The sequence below is a fragment of the Schistocerca serialis genome, chromosome 2, assembly GCF_023864345.2.
Source record: "Schistocerca serialis cubense isolate TAMUIC-IGC-003099 chromosome 2, iqSchSeri2.2, whole genome shotgun sequence".
NCBI classification, from domain to species: Eukaryota; Metazoa; Arthropoda; class Insecta; order Orthoptera; family Acrididae; genus Schistocerca; species Schistocerca serialis.
Window position 1 is genome coordinate 1,096,927,896 of NC_064639.1, and position 20,236 is coordinate 1,096,948,131.

Genomic DNA, 20,236 nt, shown 5'->3' on the forward strand with positions numbered 1-20,236 from the left:
CTGCTCACCGATTGAGAAAGAGGCTTTGGCTATTGTGTATGGTGTCACCAAATTCCACCACTATTTATATGGCAGAAAATTCTACTTAGTAACGGATCACAAGCCATTGCAGTCCTTATTTCATCTGATGAAGCCGGTTCCTGTACAAACTGCCCAAAAATTGCAACGATGGGCTTTCTTGTTGTTTCAATACCAGTACCAGATTGTGTATCGTCCGGACAACTAAAGATGGTCACGTGGACGCACTTTCACGTCCTCCGATTGGCCCTGACACAGTCTTTGACGCTTCTGCTGCATCTTGTTGTCACATCGATGCTTAGGATTCTGAATTGCTTCAATCGTTTGTGATGAACTATAGGAAAATTGCACAGGACACGGAATCTGATTCAGATCTGAACATTTTGCTAACGTACATTCGCACATCTCGGCCTCGTTCGTTGCATAGCATAAAAAACTCTGTAGTGCGCCGATACTTTGCACGCCGGCATAGCCTCGCTGTACAGAAAGGTGTGATTCTTGTTCAGAATGACAGTGGGCAGTCACGTGTGTTTATACCTAAAGCTTTTCAGAAAGAAGTGTTGCAGTTACTTAACCAAGGACACTGGGGGATTGTTCTTGCGAAACAGTTAGCGAGTCGACACTGTACTTGGCAGGGTATGCATGCCCAACTGGAAGTGATGACGTCACGGTGTCACGCATGTGCAGAAAATCAGTCCGCTCCACCAGGAAAATTCTTTGCTTGGCCTAAGTCGCAATCACCATGGCAACGTGTGCACATAGACTTTGCGGGACCTTTTTGGAACACTCGCTGGTTGAGTGTGGTTGACTCATATAGCAAGTTTCCTTTTGCTGTGCCAATGAACTCGACTGCGTCACGTAGCACAATTCAGGTGCTGTCATCGATTTTTTGCCTCGAAGGTTTACCTGAAGTTAATAGTGTCAGACAACGGTCCTCAGTTCACGTCAAACGAATTTGAAACATTCTGTGAACGCAATGACATACAGCATCTAACTAGTGCACCGTTTCACGCACAGTCATACGGCGAAGCGGAACGTCTTGTCAGAAGCTTCAAGCAGCAGACGGCCAAACGGCGCTCCGCACACACCAGGGATCAAGCATTGCAACTGCTTCTCACCTCATATCGTTCGGACCCGCGAGATGGACCATCGCCGGCCGAATTGCTTCACGGCCACCGCCATCGCGCACTGTTCCACCTGCTCCACCCTCCTCAGCATCCGGCGCCGAAGGAAGGCCGCAAGTATCGCTTCGCGCCGCATGATATTTTCTTTTACAGCGTTTTTAGCGGCAGCAGACGGTGGGCGCGAGAGGAGATAGTCCGTTGACTTGGCGCTTGCAAATGATTTCTTTCAGGTCCCGATGGCTAGCAACGCCGCCATCAAAGTCAACTTCGCCTCTGTCATGTGCACGGTCATCTTTCAGTCTCTCTTCCCGAGGATCTAGAGGACAGCACGGCCACAGCAGCCGCCAGAAGGTGTCATCACGACACCGCGGGACGACCGCATGGAGACGGAGCCTTCACCTCCTCCGCCTCTTCTCGTCCTACCGATGGAGCTGGACCCGCCCTCGCCATAGCAGTCGCCGCCTTCTTCATCTGGTTCCTGGCATCAGGGGGTGGACGCATTCCCTTCTGGTCGTTTTCCGGGGGACGTTTCCGCCAGAGCGCAGGCCGGATGGCGGGGTACGGCCGGAAGCCACGCCCTGCAGCCACAGCTTCCTTCCCAACGTTGCGCCCACACTCCTGCCTCCCTTGCCGTGGTCGCACTCCCTACACGACGACGGTCCGTCGCTTTGGGTGGGGGGTGGGGGGGGGGGGGGAAGGTGTGTTCCGGCGTATAGACAAGCGCCGGCACGAAGACGAAGATCGCAAGAGCATAGAAGGCGGTGAGGCGACGTCAGCCAGGGCCCCACTGGCAAGGACCGCACCACGAATGGAGCGCCCTCTAGCGGAAGAGTAAATAAGTGCCGCTCCTGCCAGCCTCCGCCGGGCAGTATTCGGGTAGTATTAGCACAGGTCTAGCAGAGAGTGCTATGATAGCAGTTAGTAGTAATCCGTATCAACTGCGTGCATGGACACTGTCTATAGCGAAGAACATTACTTGTTTGCATGTCGCCCATCGCTTGCGGCACCATTGTAAATTCAAAGTTAAGTATTCAAAATGGTTCAAATTGCTCTGAGCACTATGGGACTTAACATCTCAGGTCATCAGTCCCCTAGAACTTAGAACTACTTAAACCTAACTAACCTAAGGACATCACACACATCCATGCCCGAGGCAGCATTCGAACCTGCGACCGTGGCGGTCACACGGTTCCAGACTGAAGCGTCTAGAACCGCTCGGCCACACCAGTCGGCAAGTTAAGTATTGTCAGTCTTCTTATTTGTAATAGAAACTGTTAATGTGATTTTGCTTGAATTGTTGTATAGCATTCCGAGAAGGCATTGTCCTTTAGGCACCCTATACAAGACGAGTGGGCAATACCCCACATAAAAAAACCCTGTAATACAACATCATTTGGTCTACAGAGCTCACCTATTTGCATCTGCGTGATTCAACTGTTTTCGTCTTGTAGAAGGTGTGTTCCGTTGCTTATCTAAACTATGCAGTGCATAAATTAAAAATTAAATCGGAGAAATAAGCCTCTTCCCTGTACATTTTAATATCCTTGAGACCGAGAAACTCCTGTCCAGTACGGCTTTAGACGGCACCGCTCGTGCGAAACCCAGCTTGTCCTTTTCTCGTATGATATACCGCGAAGTATGGAAGAAGGGCAACAGGCAGATTCCATATTTCTAAATTTGAGAAAAAGGATTTGACACGGTGCAACCCTGTAGACTGTTAACGAAAGTACTAACATGCGGAATAGGTTCTCCGTATGTGAGTGGCTCGAAGTCTTTTTAAGTAATAGAACCCACAACATTGTCCTGATCGGCGCGAGTTTATCAGAGCCAAGGATATCGTCAGGAGTGGAACAGGGAAGGAAATGACGTAATAGTTTAGGGTCACGCTCCGTACTGTGGCTTTCGGTATGTATGTAGATGCAGGTCTTCTTCGGCTGGCTTATGAATAATGTTGATCACCAGATGAAAAGGGAACAAGATGAAAACTTTTTTTTTAAAAAAAAAGCGAAATTAGATGTTTGAACTTCTTAGCGAAATGTGCTGTAATTTTGTTAGCATTACCTAACGCAGGTTCACCAAAATACGGCCGCGACGTCAGTTCATTTGGTCGGCTCGTTAAAATTCCATATTGATTGCAGAGCGTCAAATGTATTTTATTTAACTTCTCCTTTGTGTGATTATCTCATTGAAAACCTTCTACCAAGAGGATTTCACGGCACTGGTGAGTCATATCTTTAAGCTAAGGCGGAACTTGTCCTCAGGTTTTTGACCAACGGTTCCTGTGAAGAACAATATTGCCACCAAGATTCCGCAACTTGTGATCCATGGTTGGCGATTGCTGGCGTTACCGCTACTGTACGTGTCGCTCTTTCTAACTTGCACAAGAACATTGCAACGTCAGTGTTGGTCAATGGACGGCTGACGTTGCCGATTGTTCTGTGTCGTGGAGTGCCTCAGGCCAGTCCGCTCTATGTCTTTGTTTGTCCTGTCTCTTGTCCGTTGCGGCAAGCTGCTGATCGGCTGTCAGATTTAAAACACTTGCGGGTGCGAAGGGGGACCTCACAGTTAGAGTGTTGGTCCTCCTTCGTGGAAGTAGCGAAGACACCTTCTCAAAAGTTATAACTGATGATTTTTGTCATACTTAAGGTACGCGCTTAAATGAAGACTGAAAACTGGTGGTAGTCAAGGGAAGGCAGGATTCGGATACGATTGTGGACGGGGCCGTAATCAGTTACTATTGATTGCCTTTTACAGTTCCACACAATTTATTTTAAACCAGTAATTCCAGACTCAACAATAAATAAAAAATACCACACGTTATTAATGAAGGAATAAACAACAGTGTAAATAATAGTTTTTTCAGTGAGTTATAATTTAGCAGATCACCTTTAAATACAGATACAACAGATAATGTTTTAAAAGCAAGAGACTGTGATCTGGGCAGAAGGCCTTACACGCCAGGAATGGCAATAAATTAAGAATTGTTTGAAGCTCGCTGCAACTTATAAATTACAGGTATTGAAATATTGAAGGCAAGTCGCCACAAACACAGCAGACGGCATCAGACGCCAGGAATGGCAGTAAATGAGGTTCTAAAGGCTTACTGCTTAAATACGTATACCAAATTAATATTTTAAGGCAAATGACCACAATCACGGTTGAAGGCCTTACACGCCAAGAACGGCAACAATATAAAAAAAAATTGAAACCTGCTGTAAAACAGCAAATACAATATCAAAAGTTAATTACAAAAACAAGCAACTGATTCCGACAGTGCTCGAGGAATCGACCTCTGAGAAGGTCCGGCAACAAACACTTTCGCGGCGATGAGATAGGCAGCCAAGAGTTGCACTCACTTCACAAGATGGCCGATAAACCAAATGCAACTATGGAACAATACACCAAAGCCGGAACCGGCGGTCTGCACTACGTCCTCAGAATACTGTGTTTAGAGCTCCCGGAACTGGAAAGAAATCATTACCACCAGAGTAGAAGAATCACCAACCGGCCTACAATCAAGAAAGCTGTCAAAACTACACGCCTTACCGGTCAGCAGCGGCAAGGCTAGGAAACGTACACTGCCGTTACATACACTAACCCACAGGGCAGGCAACTCGGGCGTTAGCGGCCACCAGGCAAGAAAAATTACCGCTGGTGAACTTAACAAATTGTAACAAGTTGAACGCAGTAAATAGTAATAAGAAGTCTAGGAAAGCTAATCAGATCCGCCTTCCCCAAGCACTCTACTCGCTGTTCTTCGCCTTAGCGACACTACGGGCAGCAACACGAACCCTAATCACTGGAGAATCGCGAGATATCACAGTGGTGGAGGTTTCTCTACTTGAATTGAAATGCACTCAACTTAAAGCTTGCTGGATCCGGTTTACGACGAGGTCGTACACCCTAGTGACCACAGCCCTTCCATCCGGCAATCCATGCGTTCCACCAGCGAACCCGGCTTGTTCCCGCACTGCGCGGATCTGGCTCCTCCCGAGTCCCCAACCGAACTGGCCTACTCACACGACCCGGACAAACAACGACGTCGCCCCAAAGATAGGGCAACGGTTACTACATATCGATAACCGCCGCTGCTGCCACTAGCGGACAGGCAACGCTTGTGAAACCGAGTGGCGCCAGTCAACACGAGAAGAAGACAAACAACCGCAACCATGCCAACTAAACGATACCGTCTTGCCTCCTGCAGAGGGCGGAAACCTACAAACAGCACCAACGCGAGCCGCAGCACGGCTCAAAGACAAATGCTAATTCCTCAACCTCCTTAGCTTCGAGGACGCTGTCCTTTCTTAGCCACGTTTTGTTGCTCGGGGTTTTCGTTGGTCGTTGCCCACCGAAGGTGGCGTCTTTGGATTGGAAATCCATTGCTGATGAAATTCAGGGTGATGTCCTGAGACATGAACGACGGTCGCTTATCATTTTGCAGAAAATACAGATATAGGATACCTATATTTTATGTAAGGCATATTGTACTGCGTAAATCTTTCCCCTTTCCAAAACTGTCTGGGGGATTTAAATGCAAAGGTCATATAAATGTAAAGGTCCTATATACTGCGCATGGTAGGAGGCTCGTCTCCAGCCGATTTCACAACCCAAGGCATCTGCATTGTATGTCCGACACATGATACTGATTGTTACCAGTGAACTGTATATTACCACTTCACAACTTTCATACAGCTTGTAAGCCTTACTTCGCCTGTTGACGTAGGCCGCATTCGTTCCAAACTGCGTCACGTTTGAGAATTTTATATTGCGGTGAGCTATCTGTGGGACCACATCCTGAAGCGGAAAGTAGCCACGGCATAATTCCTGCTTGCTTGCAAGGACGGTCTGAGGTGTGAGGTTGATCTGTTATTCTCTTATTCTGTGCAACGGATTAATCTGAGATGTACCCTTTACCATGTGGCTCCTGCAAGATGCAATTTCCACCCCCACACTACTACAGAAGTCAGACAGACGCTCCTAACGTTCTAGAGAGAAATGTCTGAAAAACTTTCAGCAATAAATATCTTCTGGAGTCGTCCGCTGTAAAGAAATTACACAAAAATTCACAAAATTTCTTACATAATTAGTGGGATACATGGGTACTGGAGTAGTGCTAGTTAGTGTAAGGAAAACATGAAACTAACGAAAATTATTATTTATTTTGCAAAAATTCTGAGAAGTCACAATGGCACTTTTAGTTATGAATTGAACAAGTTATATCCTGGTTCTTTTCGGAATGTGAAGTTGTTACCTCTCAAGGATAGGATTCGCTAATGAAATTTCTATACAAAGTTTAAGATGGTTGTTGACTTGGCAGAATGGCAGAATGACTTGGCAGAATGGCCCGTTCTATCTGGATTGACCTTCGCCAATCAAACTCTCCCTATGCGTTGATGAAGTCAAGGATTCCTATTCGCCCCTAGTCTAACTACTGGCGAGGTACACCGGTCAGATAACCATTCCACCGCGATGCCACTCAAAATTCGCTCGCAGGCATTTAACTATAACTCTGTCCATTCACACTGCACAGTAAGTGTGTCAGCCAACGCAGCGAACAATGCTTAATCGCAAGGACTCAATATAGAGTAGCACTTCGATTCGCTTTCGACAGAGGTGCTCTCCCAGTGAAGTACTGAGGAGAGGCTTGTTCCTCGCTCCAAGAGCAACAATGGAACGGCGCCTGTCCACACCAGACGTGAAGGGGTGTATCTTTCAGTCTCTTTCATTATTCCTTCAGCTCAAGGCGTCAGAAATATCGTCCGCCAATCAGCATTGCCCTTCTAAAACGGGAGAATGACGTTTCGTTTAAGGCGACCAATCCGGAAATCTGTAGCATTAGCGTTTGGCGTTTGCTGTCTCCCTGTGAAAATCTCTGCAACTGCGTGCTATGTGTAAAGAATGCGCTCCCACACAATGTAGTGGAATTTGCTTTTATGTCGAACACGGGGTTCGTTCCCCCTTTTCACACAGGCCCACGCTGTCCTCTACATGGGTGGTCACTGGCCGACATAGGCTGGGTCGTCCTCTGAAGGGAAAAGCGTCCCGTTGTGTGGTCTACCTCTCTCGATCCAAAAGCTCCTGTGACTGTCCTGTCTGTAATGTATGTGTGTACGCCAGCCTCGAGTATTTCAACCATGGTGCGCTTACTTGTTATTTGCATATCGTTTACATGAATTCATACAACAATGACTTTATCTTATCAAGTTTGGGTTCGACTGAAGCGTCGTGATGTGTGGAATGATTGTGAGAGCGGAATATGCAAGCAATGACGGTCAGGAGACCACAATGTTTTACAACGGGGAGGCCCCAATCCCGCTGAACTGTTATTACCATGTGTTTGTTGGAAGGTTGCATGGGTCATCATCAGTCTTCCTATTCACACGATGGAAGTGGCTTCCTCTTGGCTGGTACAGGCCGTTAACAACTTACTACCTATTAATGAAAGTCTACACCGAAGTGGACTTAGTGAGAGGGATACTGCTGTCAACGTGGTTCGATGGACATGCTTCCTCATAGATTTACGTGTAGTGGTCACCCGGAGAACTGACTCCAACTACGGAATGAACTTGCTTTCCTCACAAAGACTTCTAACACTGCTTACGCCACCGACATTATCCTGCGGCCGAATTCCTCCATCTTTCCAAGACCAATTCCTGATGTGGTTAATTGCCCATTTTGTGCATTTTGTTGTTGCTGGTGCGGGAGGAGGATGACTTTTTGACGTTTCAGCAGTACGTGCTTTACTGCATATTGGGATGCCTCGCAGTTTTCCAGCTACTGTGACAGTTTTGACGACATGCCAAATCTCACGTTTACCAGACAGGAAAGTGGTTCAAATGGTTCAAATGGCTCTGAGCACTATGGGACTTAACATATGAGGTCATCAGTCCCCTAGAACTTAGAACTACTTAAACCTAACTAACCTAAGGACATCACACACATCCATGCCCGAGGCAGGATTCGAACCTGCGACCGTATGGGTCGCACGGTTCCAGACTGAGGCGCCTAGAACCGCTCGGCCACTCCGGCCGGCAGGAAAGTGGTCAGCGGGTGTGGCCCTGATAAAGATGCCGAGGCGCCCGCTCGAGGTTTATGACCCTTAATATTTCTTATTTGGCAAAACTGTTTTTCTGACCGTGTTCTCTGTTACATATAGGGGGAAAAACACATTTACAGTAATGGAAGTAAGTATTCATACACTAGAGCGTTGAAAAGTAAACTGCCTTTATTGACAATACGAAACCAAAAACACTAATTGCATATGCAACTATACACATTGGTCAGTCGCCAACGCAACTGTGCTGGTATATAGAACGAGAATTAACAAGCCTTTACAAAACAAAATACAAAAACGTCTGCCAAGTTCTCTACTGCGCTGGGGATTAAGTATTCATACACCAACATAAAATGACAATTCTAACAAAGCCAGAACATGTTTAATACTTCGTATGCATACCCTTCCGATGTATTACCCCTCGCAACCTCCGTGACATGGAATGGACCAATTTTCTCGTACTTTCCGACGTGATACCTTCCCGTTCTCGAAGGAGAGCCTCTTTCAAAGAGGCCTTAATACGATTGTCGTATTTTCTCACTCGTGTTTCCAGCTCACTCCACAAGTGTTCGATGGGATTCAGGTCCGGACTCTGAGCTGGTGTTTTAATAGTGTGTGGAGTGGTGTACAGCAACCACAGCCGGACAATTTGCGCCGTATGTTTGGGATCATTGTCCTGTTGGAAGTAATAATTTCTAGGAAGGCCCAAGGCGTCAACACTCTGTTGTAAGTTAAGTTTGAGAATGTTCATATACACAAAAATGTCCATAGAACCTCCCACAAACACTAATTTTTCGACACCGGAGGCTGACATACAGCCCCATACCATCACACCACCACCTCCATGCTTCACCGTGGGTTGAATGTTGTTTCGTTCGAGGTCTGTATTCGGTCTTCTCCAGACCAAGATCCTGCCATCATTGTGCACGATATTAAATTTCTTTTCATCACTAAACAATATAGTATCCCAGAAGTCTGCTGTCTTGGATACATGCTGTTTCGCGAATTCCATCCGCCACTTGCTGTTCTTTTTGCTGATGTACGGCTTTCGTCTCGGGACCCTGGCTCTGTAGCCCGAACGATTGAGAATGGTACGAACTGCCCTTGGAGTGATGTCCTTTCGGAAGTGGTCATGTACATATGCGGATAGTGCCGACGCTGTCGATTTCGGGTTTTTCTTGATGATTCTTAGTAGCATTCTGGTCTCTCTTGTTGTAAGCTTTTGTGGACGACCGTGTCGTTCACTGTGTATTACTGCATGTCTGTCCTTATATCGCTTAATGATAGATTGCACATTCGCTCGGCTTCGTCTTATGATGTTCACAATTTCGGCATACGACTTGTGTTGAAGATACTGGGCGACTTCGATGTTTCGTTTCTCAATGGTCGTTTCCTTCCCCTTGAGGCCCATTCTGCTGTTACACGGTACCCACGTCCGACGTGCTGTTGCTTCACGGCCGCCACACGACTACACAAGTGTGGCATGCACACCGGGGCTGCGCCAGCCGTTTATTTGGTTGAAAGTAGTCCGCTGTATGATTACATTTTGCCCTGTCGTAGACCGTGCGGAGAGTAACATATTTTCTTTTCCCATAATAGATTCATGGCATACGGGAAGCTTCATTACCAAGAACATGGTTATCTGACGCTACACGATCGTACTTATTCTACATCTACATCTACATTTATACTCCGCAAGCCACCCAACGGTGTGTGGCGGAGGGCACTTTACGTGCCACTATCATTACCTCCCTTTTCTGTTTCAGTCGCGTATGGTTCGCGGGAAGAACGACTGTCTGAAAGCCTCCGTGCGCGCTAGAATCTCTCTAATTTTACATTCGTGTTCTCCTCGGGAGGTATAAGTGGGGGGAAGCAATATATTCAATACCTCATCCAGAAACGCACCCTCTCGAAACCTGGCGAGCAAGCTACACCGCGATGCAGAGCGCCTCTCTTGCAGAGTCTGCCACTTGAGTTTGCTAAACATCTCCGTAACGCTATCACCCTTACTTACCAAATAACCCTGTGACGAAAACGCGCCGCTCTTCTTTGGATCTTCTCTATCTCCTCCGTCAACCCGATCTGGTACGGATCCCACACTGATGAGCAATACTCAAGTATAGGTCGAACGAGTGTTTTGTAAGCCACCTCCTTTGTTGATGGACTACATTTTCTAAGGACTCTCCCAATGAATCTCGACCTGGTACCCGCCTTACCAACAATTAATTTTATGTGATCATTCCACTTCAAAGCGTTCCGCACGCATACTCCCAGATATTTTACAGAAGTAACTGCTACCACCGTTTGTTCCGCTATCATATAATCATACAATAAATGATCCTTCTTTCTATGTATTCGCAATACATTACATTTATCTATGTTAAAGGTCAGTTGCCACTCCCTGCACCAAGTGCCTATCCGCTGCAGATCCTCCTGCATTCCTGCATTCGTAACGACGCTGTGGGTGATTTACTGTCCCATGACAGCATCGTAGTTTGTCACCACCTACTGTATGAATACTTATTTCCATGACTGGAGGCTATTGTTTTGTTCTTTATCTGTTTTTTGTTGCAGTTTCAGCTTAATGAACAAAAACAGAAAGAGTTGTAAAGCGCCTGCCTCCAAATGGTAAGCTCGCCGTATCGAATACCAGTTGGATCACGGAAATTTCAGGTTTTTTTTAATATAACCTTTACGTCTCAACGATGAGACAAGTCGCCAGGAACGACACGTGCTTCCCTTGTGTGTGTCTAAAATAAACTGGTTAGCGCGGCTGCTTCTAGATCTCAGGGTCCTGGGTTCGATTCTCGGGAGGGGCGGAGATTCTCTTCGCTCGGTAACTGGGTGTTCGTTTTGCCCGAAGTGGCGTCAAACAGAAAGACTTGCACCAGACGGGATCTCTGGCCAACAGCTCCATACAGCGTTTCATTCATTCAGTGCCACCGTCATGCTACTTCTTACGTTGTGTGACTAAGGCTGTGGGAAGGACTTGTTTATGCGCTGCTTCTGCTTTTGCGGCGGAGAAAGTGTCCGGTATGCCCCAGTTACCATTCTCCGTACCACTGCAGAGCAGCACGGCCGTGAGACAGCGCAAAGTAACGAATCACCCAACAAGAGTAGTATACAATATATTAGTGCTGCCCTGAGTCACGTGCGTAGGATTTCATTTACATGCGGTATGCTTCCAGACGAACAAAAATTGTCAGTTGATTTGTTTAACATAAAGGGGAAACAAAGACAATGCCAACAGTTAAAGGATGTTTTCATAACTAGTGATGTTTCTTCGTGTCATACACGAAAGTGTTGTAACACACTTTCGTACGAAATTATTAATTGATGCAAATGAAATTTTTTCTTCTGTATAGGAAGGGCAGGAGTAAAATACAGGGAGCGAAAGGCTATTTACAATTTGTACAGAAACCAGATGGCAGTTATAAAAGTGAGGGGCACGAAAAGGAAGCAGTGGTTGGGAAAGGAGTGAGACAGGGTTGTAGCCTCTCCCCGATGTTATTCAATCTGTATGTTGAGCAAGCAGTAAAGGAAACAAAAGAAAAATTCGGAGTAGGTATTAAAATTCATGGAGAAGAAGTAAAAACTTTGAGGTTCACCGATGACATTGTAATTCTGTCAGAGACAGCAAAGGACTTGGAAGAGCAGTTGAACGGAATGGACAGTGGTTTGAAAGGAGGATATAAGATGAACATCAACAAAAGCAAAACGAAGATAATGGAATGTAGTCAAATTAAATCGGGTGATGCTGAGGGGATCAGATTAGGAAATGAGACACTTAAAGTAGTAAAGGAGTTTTGCTATTTAGGGAGTAAAATAACTGATGATGGTCGAAGTAGAGAGGATATAAAATGTAGACTGGCAATGGCAAGGAAATCGTTTCTGAAGAAGAGAAATTTGTTAACATCGAGTATAGATTTAAGTGTCAGGAAGTCGTTTCTGAAAGTATTTGTATGGAGTGTAGCCATGTATAGAAGTGAAACATGGACGATAACCAGTTTGGACAAGAAGAGAATAGAAGCTTTCGAGATGTGGTGCTACAGAAGAATGCTGAAGATAAGGTGGGTAGATCACGTAACTAATGAGGAGGTATTGAATAGGATTGGGGAGAAGAGAAGTTTGTGGCACAACTTGACTAGAAGAAGGGATCGGTTGGTAGGACATGTTTTGAGGCATCAAGGCATCACAAATTTAGCATTGGAGGGCAGCGTGGATGGTAAAAATCGTAGAGGGGGACCAAGAGATGAATACACTAAGCAGATTCAGGAGGATGCAGGTTGCAGTAGGTACTGGGAGATGAAGAAGCTTGCACAGGATAGAGTAGCATGGAGAGCTGCATCAAACCAGTCTCAGGACTGAAGACCACAACAACAACAACAACATAGGAAGTACCTACTTGTTTAAACGAGAAGCTGAGAACCGTAAATACCTACCTTGTATTATTCTTCTGCTCAAATCAGAACTATGGAAACAGAGGAAATGCTGAAGAACGGTTCCTTTTGTACCTAGTAAACAGTATCTTCGGTGTCGACAAAGAGAGGTTAAATTTCTATATAATTTCAATCTATTGTTAAAAACACAAGTGCACAAGGGAATATTAAACATGGCAGTGGGTAACATCAATAAGTCGATAACGGAACACAATCATCCCTAAACTGGAACTAAAACACATTGCATGGCATAAAATTTTACCATCTATAAATACACTCCTGGAAATGGAAAAAAGAACACATTGACACCGGTGTGGCAGACCCACCATACTTGCTCCGGACACTGCGAGAGGGCTGTACAAGCAATGACCACACGCACGGCACAGCGGACACACCAGGAACCGCGGTGTTGGCTGTCGAATGGCGCTAGCTGCGCAGCATTTGTGCACCGCCGCCGTCAGTGTCAGCCAGTTTGCCGTGGCATACGGAGCTCCATCGCAGTCTTTAACACTGGTAGCATGCCGCGACAGCGTGGACGTGAAACGTATGTGCAGTTGACGGACTTTGAGCGAGGGTGTATAGTGGGCATGCGGGAGGCCGGGTGGACGTACCGCCGAATTGCTCAACACGTGGGGCGTGAGGTCTCCACAGTACATCGATGTTGTCGCCAGTGGTCGGCGGAAGGTGCACGTGCCCGTCGACCTGGGACCGGACCGCAGCGACGCACGGATGCACGCCAAGACCGTAGGATCCTACGCAGTGCCGTGGGGGACCGCACCGCTACTTCCCAGCAAATTAGGGACACTGTTGCTCCTGGGGTATCGGCGAGGACCATTCGCAACCGTCTCCATGAAGCTGGGCTACGGTCCCGCACACCGTTAGGCCGTCTTCCGCTCACGCCCCAACATCGTGCAGCCCGCCTCCAGTGGTGTCGCGACAGGCGTGAATGGAGGGACGAATGGAGACGTGTCGTCTTCAGCGATGAGAGTCGCTTCTGCCTTGGTGCCAATGATGGTCGTATGCGTGTTTGGCGCCGTGCACGTGAGCGCCACAATCAGGACTGCATACGACCGAGGCACACAGGGCCAACACCCGGCATCATGGTGTGGGGAGCGATCTCCTACACTGGCCGTACACCACTGGTGATCGTCGAGGGGACACTGAATAGTGCACGGTACATCCAAACCGTCATCGAACCCATCGTTCTACCATTCCTAGACCGGCAAGGGAACTTGCTGTTCCAACAGGACAATGCACGTCCGCATGTATCCCGTGCCACCCAACGTGCTCTAGAAGGTGTAAGTCAACTACCCTGGCCAGCAAGATCTCCGGATCTGTCCCCGATTGAGCATGTTTGGGACTGGATGAAGCGTCGTCTCACGCGGTCTGCACGTCCAGCACGAACGCTGGTCCAACTGAGGCGCCAGGTGGAAATGGCATGGCAAGCCGTTCCACAGGACTACATCCAGCATCTCTACGATCGTCTCCATGGGAGAATAGCAGCCTGCATTGCTGCGAAAGGTGGATATACACTGTACTAGTGCCGACATTGTGCATGCTCTGTTGCCTGTGTCTATGTGCCTGTGGTTCTGTCAGTGTGATCATGTGATGTATCTGACCCCAGGAATGTGTCAATAAAGTTTCCCCTTCCTGGGACAATGAATTCACGGTGTTCTTATTTCAATTTCCAGGAGTGTAACTTCATCAAATAGTCTACGAAATTGAACATTATATTTTTATCTCCTGTTTCCATTCTTCTATGTCCAGCGGTGTAATATTCAAGACTGACTGATACGCATTTACATCGGATTTTGTATATCATGGAACAACGATGCTCCAAGTCAGTTCTCGGTTTCGTGTCGGCTGCAACAAACTCCGTCAGCGCAGTGCATACGCTCGCTCGTGATATTTACAATTAATAAAATGTATCAATTTAAATGGAATTATATTATTCACTAAGTGATCACTAGAGAGGGAAAATATCCAGACTTCCATAAAATTCCTTAAGCACCGTGCACGAAGATGTGAATTTTCTGTTTCTCATTTTTAGTAGAAATTAAAAAAGTAATCAAAAACTCATACAGTCAGACCTTGAAACGTATTCGTAATTATATTTATATTAAAAATGAAGAAATTCCTCCAGCTCTATTTAAGGTGTCGATTTTATTTTGACAACTAGTTTCAACGTTGTAACGTCATCTTCAGGCCCATACACTTCTAGTATCAGCCGCACGCAGTTGACGTCAACAAGTGTATGGGCCTGAAGATGACGTTGTTACAACGTTGAAACTAGTTGCCAAAATAAAATCGACACCTTAAATACAGCTGGATGAATTTCCTCATTTTTAATATAAATTTATACCAGCTGACGTCCCACTGTCCTTCATTTCAACTATGGATGCACGAAGTCGTAATTATATTGTTTGTTCTGCTGAAAGATTTATGGAAAAATGTGACGTTATGTCTCTAACAATAATATAATTCTAATTGAGAACATAAAAAAAATTAATTATTCTTCCTACAAACCATAAAGAAATCAATTCTCAAGTATCTGACTGCGAGTTTTAAAATATCCTCAACTCCTAACAACTGCTCCGCAGTGCTCGTGTACGCAATGGGCAGGTTATCTCGTCTTGCCGCTGCAACTGCGTGATCAGCAACATGCTAAAAATATTTCAAAAGCGATACTGCGATCCATGCAGAGTACAACGCATGGTTATAATAATTGCAGCAACTACTGCCATATAATTTTTTGTAGACAAATTGAATAATCAGGAGGGGTTTGGTCAAATAGCCTTAAACGGTGTAAAAAAATGAAAGGAATCAATAAAGACTTTAATTTACTATATTCACAAAATGGATTGTTTAAACACTGACAAAACTTTGCAGCAGACTTTAATTACTCCACAATGTCTATACTCAATAAACACGTCCCTGATCATAACAAAGATACGAATATTACTCTCAATGTATATAATATATTCGCAAATTGGACTATTTAAACACTGACAAATTTTGCACAGACCTTAATTATTCCACATTGTCTATACTCAATAAACACGTCTCTGCCTGCAACAAAGATTTGAATGTTACTCTCAATGTACGCATTCGCAAATCTGACAAAATCCCTCCAGTGCAACAAAAAGACAAATTACCAAAACTCCTCAATTAATACCAAAGTCTCCTCCGGAGCTATTGCACAATCACGGCAGGCTGCAACCTCTCATGTCGCTCGGTTCCCCTCCACCGCAGGCTGCGTCCGACAGCTTCCGATTCCTCTCGACAACTGTTCGCTCGCTACTACTCGCGATCATAATATCTCACACTGAGAGTTTGTGTATGAGACACAGCACAATCATTGATCAACTTTGCAGAGAAGTATTAACGTCCAACTCTCAACCTACATTACGCAAGAGTTTCTCGCGCTAGCTTACAGCGTTCCCCTACAACCGAGGACACACAAAGGAAAATTCACGACTGCAGGGACTAGTGGCGTAGGCATAGTGCCAGCCCCGTTGAGAAACGAATGAAACCGCCAAAATTGAACAAAACTCCAGAGCCTGACAGAATCTCTGCCAGATTCTGTACAGAATTCGCGCCTCAGCTATCCTTTTAACCACAATACACCGCAAATCCTTAAAAAAGAAAAAAAATAAAGAAATTCTTTGTTGAGTAGCATAGGTCACACCAATCTACAGAAGTGTAGCAGAAGTGATCCACAAAACCACCATCCAATATCTGCTTTCCCCAAATCGCGCCAGACAAATGTCAACCAACTAACCATCCAATATCTTCGACAGTCTCCCCCCCCCCCTCATGTTGGATGTTAGAACATATTCCGTGCTCAAACTTGCTGAGATATCTCGAATAAAAAGCCTCCTCCTTGCCAACCAGCATGAATTCCTCAAACCTGTAATGCGAAATCCAACTCGCGCTTTTCTGTGGTGACACCCTGAAAGCTATGTACCAAGATAGTCAGGTGTAAAATGTTCCTTGATTTCCGAAATAAATTTGACTCAGTACCACACCAACGCTTATTTACGAATGTACGGTCATGTGGTGCACTGAGCGAAATACACTCCTGGAAATGGAAAAAAGAACACATTGACACCGGTGTGTCAGACCCACCATACTTGCTCCGGACACTGCGAGAGGGCTGTACAAGCAATGATCACACGCACGGCACAGCGGACACACCAGGAACCGCGGTGTTGGCCGTCGAATGGCGCTAGCTGCGCAGCATTTGTGCACCGCCGCCGTCAGTGTCAGCCAGTTTGCTGTGGCATACGGAGCTCCATCACAGTCTTTAACACTGGTAGCATGCCGCGACAGCGTGGACGTGAACCGTATGTGCAGTTGACGGACTTTGAGCGAGGGCGTATAGTGGGCATGCGGGAGGCCGGGTGGACGTACCGCCGAATTGCTCAACACGTGGGGCGTGAGGTCTCCACAGTACATCGATGTTGTCGCCAGTGGTCGGCGGAAGGTGCACGTGCTCGTCGACCTCGGACCGGACCGCAGCGACGCACGGATGCACGCCAAGACCGTAGGATCCTACGCAGTGCCGTAGGGGACCGCACCGCCACTTCCCAGCAAATTAGGGACACTGTTGCTCCTGGGGTATCGGCGAGGACCATTCGCAACCGTCTCCATGAAGCTGGGCTACGGTCCCGCACACCGTTAGGCCGTCTTCCGCTCACGCCCCAACATCGTGCAGCCCACTTCCAGTGGTGTCGCGACAGGCGTGAATGGAGGGACGAATGGAGACGTGTCGTCTTCAGCGATGAGAGTCGCTTCTGCCTTGGTGCCAATGATGGTCGTATGCGTGTTTGGCGCCGTGCACGTGAGCGCCACAATCAGGACTGCATACGACCGAGGCACACAGGGCCAACACCCGGCATCATGGTGTGGTGAGCGATCTCCTACACTGGCCGTACACCACTGGTGATCGTCGAGGGGACACTGAATAGTGCACGGTACATCCAAACCGTCATCGAACCCATCGTTCTACCATTCCTAGACCGGCAAGGGAACCTGCTGTTCCAACAGGACAATGCACGTCCGCATGTAACCCGTGCCACCCAACGTGCTCTAGAAGGTGTAAGTCAACTACCCTGGCCAGCAAGATCTCCGGATCTGTCCCCCATTGAGCATGTTTGGGACTGGATGAAGCGTCGTCTCACGCGGTCTGCACGTCCAGCACGAACGCTGGTCCAACTGAGGCGCCAGGTGGAAATGGCATGGCAAGCCGTTCCACAGGACTACATCCAGCATCTCTACGATCGTCTCCATGGGAGAATAGCAGCCTGCATTGCTGCGAAAGGTGGATATACACTGTACTAGTGCCGACATTGTGCATGCTCTGTTGCCTGTGTCTATGTGCCTGTGGTTCTGTCAGTGTGATCATGTGATGTATCTGACCCCAGGAATGTGTCAATAAAGTTTCCCCTTCCTGGGACAATGAATACACGGTGTTCTTATTTCAATTTCCAGGAGTGTATTTTGTCACTGGATTGAGAATTTCTTGGCAGGAAGGATTCAGTTTATTATCTAGGCTGGAGAGACATCAGCAAATGTAGAAGTAACTTCAGGCCTGTTCCAGTGAAGTGAGTTGGGACCCATGCTGTTCGTATTGTATTTTAATTACTTGCTACACTGTATCAATAGGTACCTGAGACTTTTTGCAGACTATGTAGATATCTACATCTCACGAAGGTTTGCAGAGAAAGATGTAAATATGGGTGTGGTATCTCAATGCCAAGTTCTTCGTGGTTTTTGCATCACTTTTTTGTGACCTACTTACACTAAGTGGTGTGAGGTAGCGGGCGAGTTGTGGCGTCCTGAAAATATTCTAAGTTCGGAGTTGGCATTGCCACATGGGTTGCTCGGCAAGCCGGGGCTCGTCAGCAACCGTGTGGTACCGAACAGTAGCCAGAGCAAGAGGGGTATTCCCACCGCGTGGTCCAGGCCGACCGCGTGGCTGGGAATTCCTTGTTGACGCTGTGTCGAGGACTGTGCTTTGTGTCGATGAAGCAGGTTTGTATGCCAGGAGTGCCAAAGACGGCGGACTTTGTGAAACAATACTGGCAGACTTTTCACAGTTCATGTAGAAATTAATAATACCCAGAGGAATCGTGATACCTTAAAAAGAAACTTGAACATTACCATTATTTGCACGACGATTCTGATGTGTAATCAGATTTTCAACGTCTTTATTAGTTTCAAGTTTAGTATATGACTGTAAATTATACAAGTAACACCCAGAACCGAATTTCCAAAATCTAAACGCTTCATCCGATTTTCTCGATACACGTGTCTTTAGAAAGCTATTAGTGTAAACCTAAATTGGTATAAATTACATGTATTTAACTTGAATAGTACGTGAGTTGTTGGAGGTCAAAGTGGCCGATTACTATTGATCGCGTCAGGTGATAAGTACTCCACAGTTACACGAAAAAACGGTAGCAGCATGGTTATAAATATATTTATTCGTCCATGTCTTTGTTTATATCCGATATATACTATTCATCAAGAAAGTGGTCAAATATTTACTGTGTTTTAGAAAGCACAGAGGCATTAGGCTACTGGCCTACTTTTCTTTCTATTCCTATGATACATATTTATTTAATCAATAATGTGTGTTAGAGCGTGTTTATGGTCCAGCTGTAGGAATATTTATTTAATTTCAAGTTATTCAAATGTAAATCCAGTATTCCTTACGCGTTTCAGTATGTTTCTGAGTGTGTGTTGGCTTGGAGACATGGCGGGAGCGTTCTAGCCAATCACAGCACTCGTTACTGAGGTCGGCGACTACCGAAGTCAATGGAGAGACTGTATGGAAGTGGGGGAGGAGCATTGGGTCGCAGAGGACACGAGGGAGTGCTGGACGGGAAGGCACGACGGACGGTCGCAGGAAATACTTGGAGAGTGTTGACCAGTTTGCGCGTGGTTGCAGTAGATAGAAATACGTCGTAGTGCCGACTTGTGCACTCGGGAGATTTCCGTGGCTCCAGCAGTGAAGACGTAGTATGCGTTTAGAAGTGAATATCTAGCGAGCTATGTTGTTGTTCACAACTAATTACGTGACGTAGAAATCTATTCTTTTCCTGTTATTCAAGTCGCTACGGTCGCAGGTTCGAATCCTGCCTCGGGCATGTATTTGTGTGATGTCCTTAGGTTCGTTAGGTTTAATTAGTTATAAGTTCTAGGCGACTGATGACCTCAGAAGTTAAGTCGCATAGTGCTTTTAGCCATTTGTTATTCAACTTATATTTTATTTAATTGCTGGACCATCGACACCAATAAGTGTTTTGCAGAAATATACCGCATTCTCAAAAGTACTACTATCGTACCTATTATTTAAAGTCGTTAAGATAGTACGTGCGGATTTTATTTAATTGCAGTCTTTCATATATAAATTTCTATGTTACATTCAAAATTCGCAGTTGCCAATGATAGGAACCTTCGACCATTCGACTCATGTGTGTATTCATATTATATACTGTAGACTCAGCAGTATTTGGCAACTACGTATCCCACCCCATCGACAACGATACCAGCCAAAGCTGTTAATATTTCAACTCTGAGTGGGAGGGTGCGTA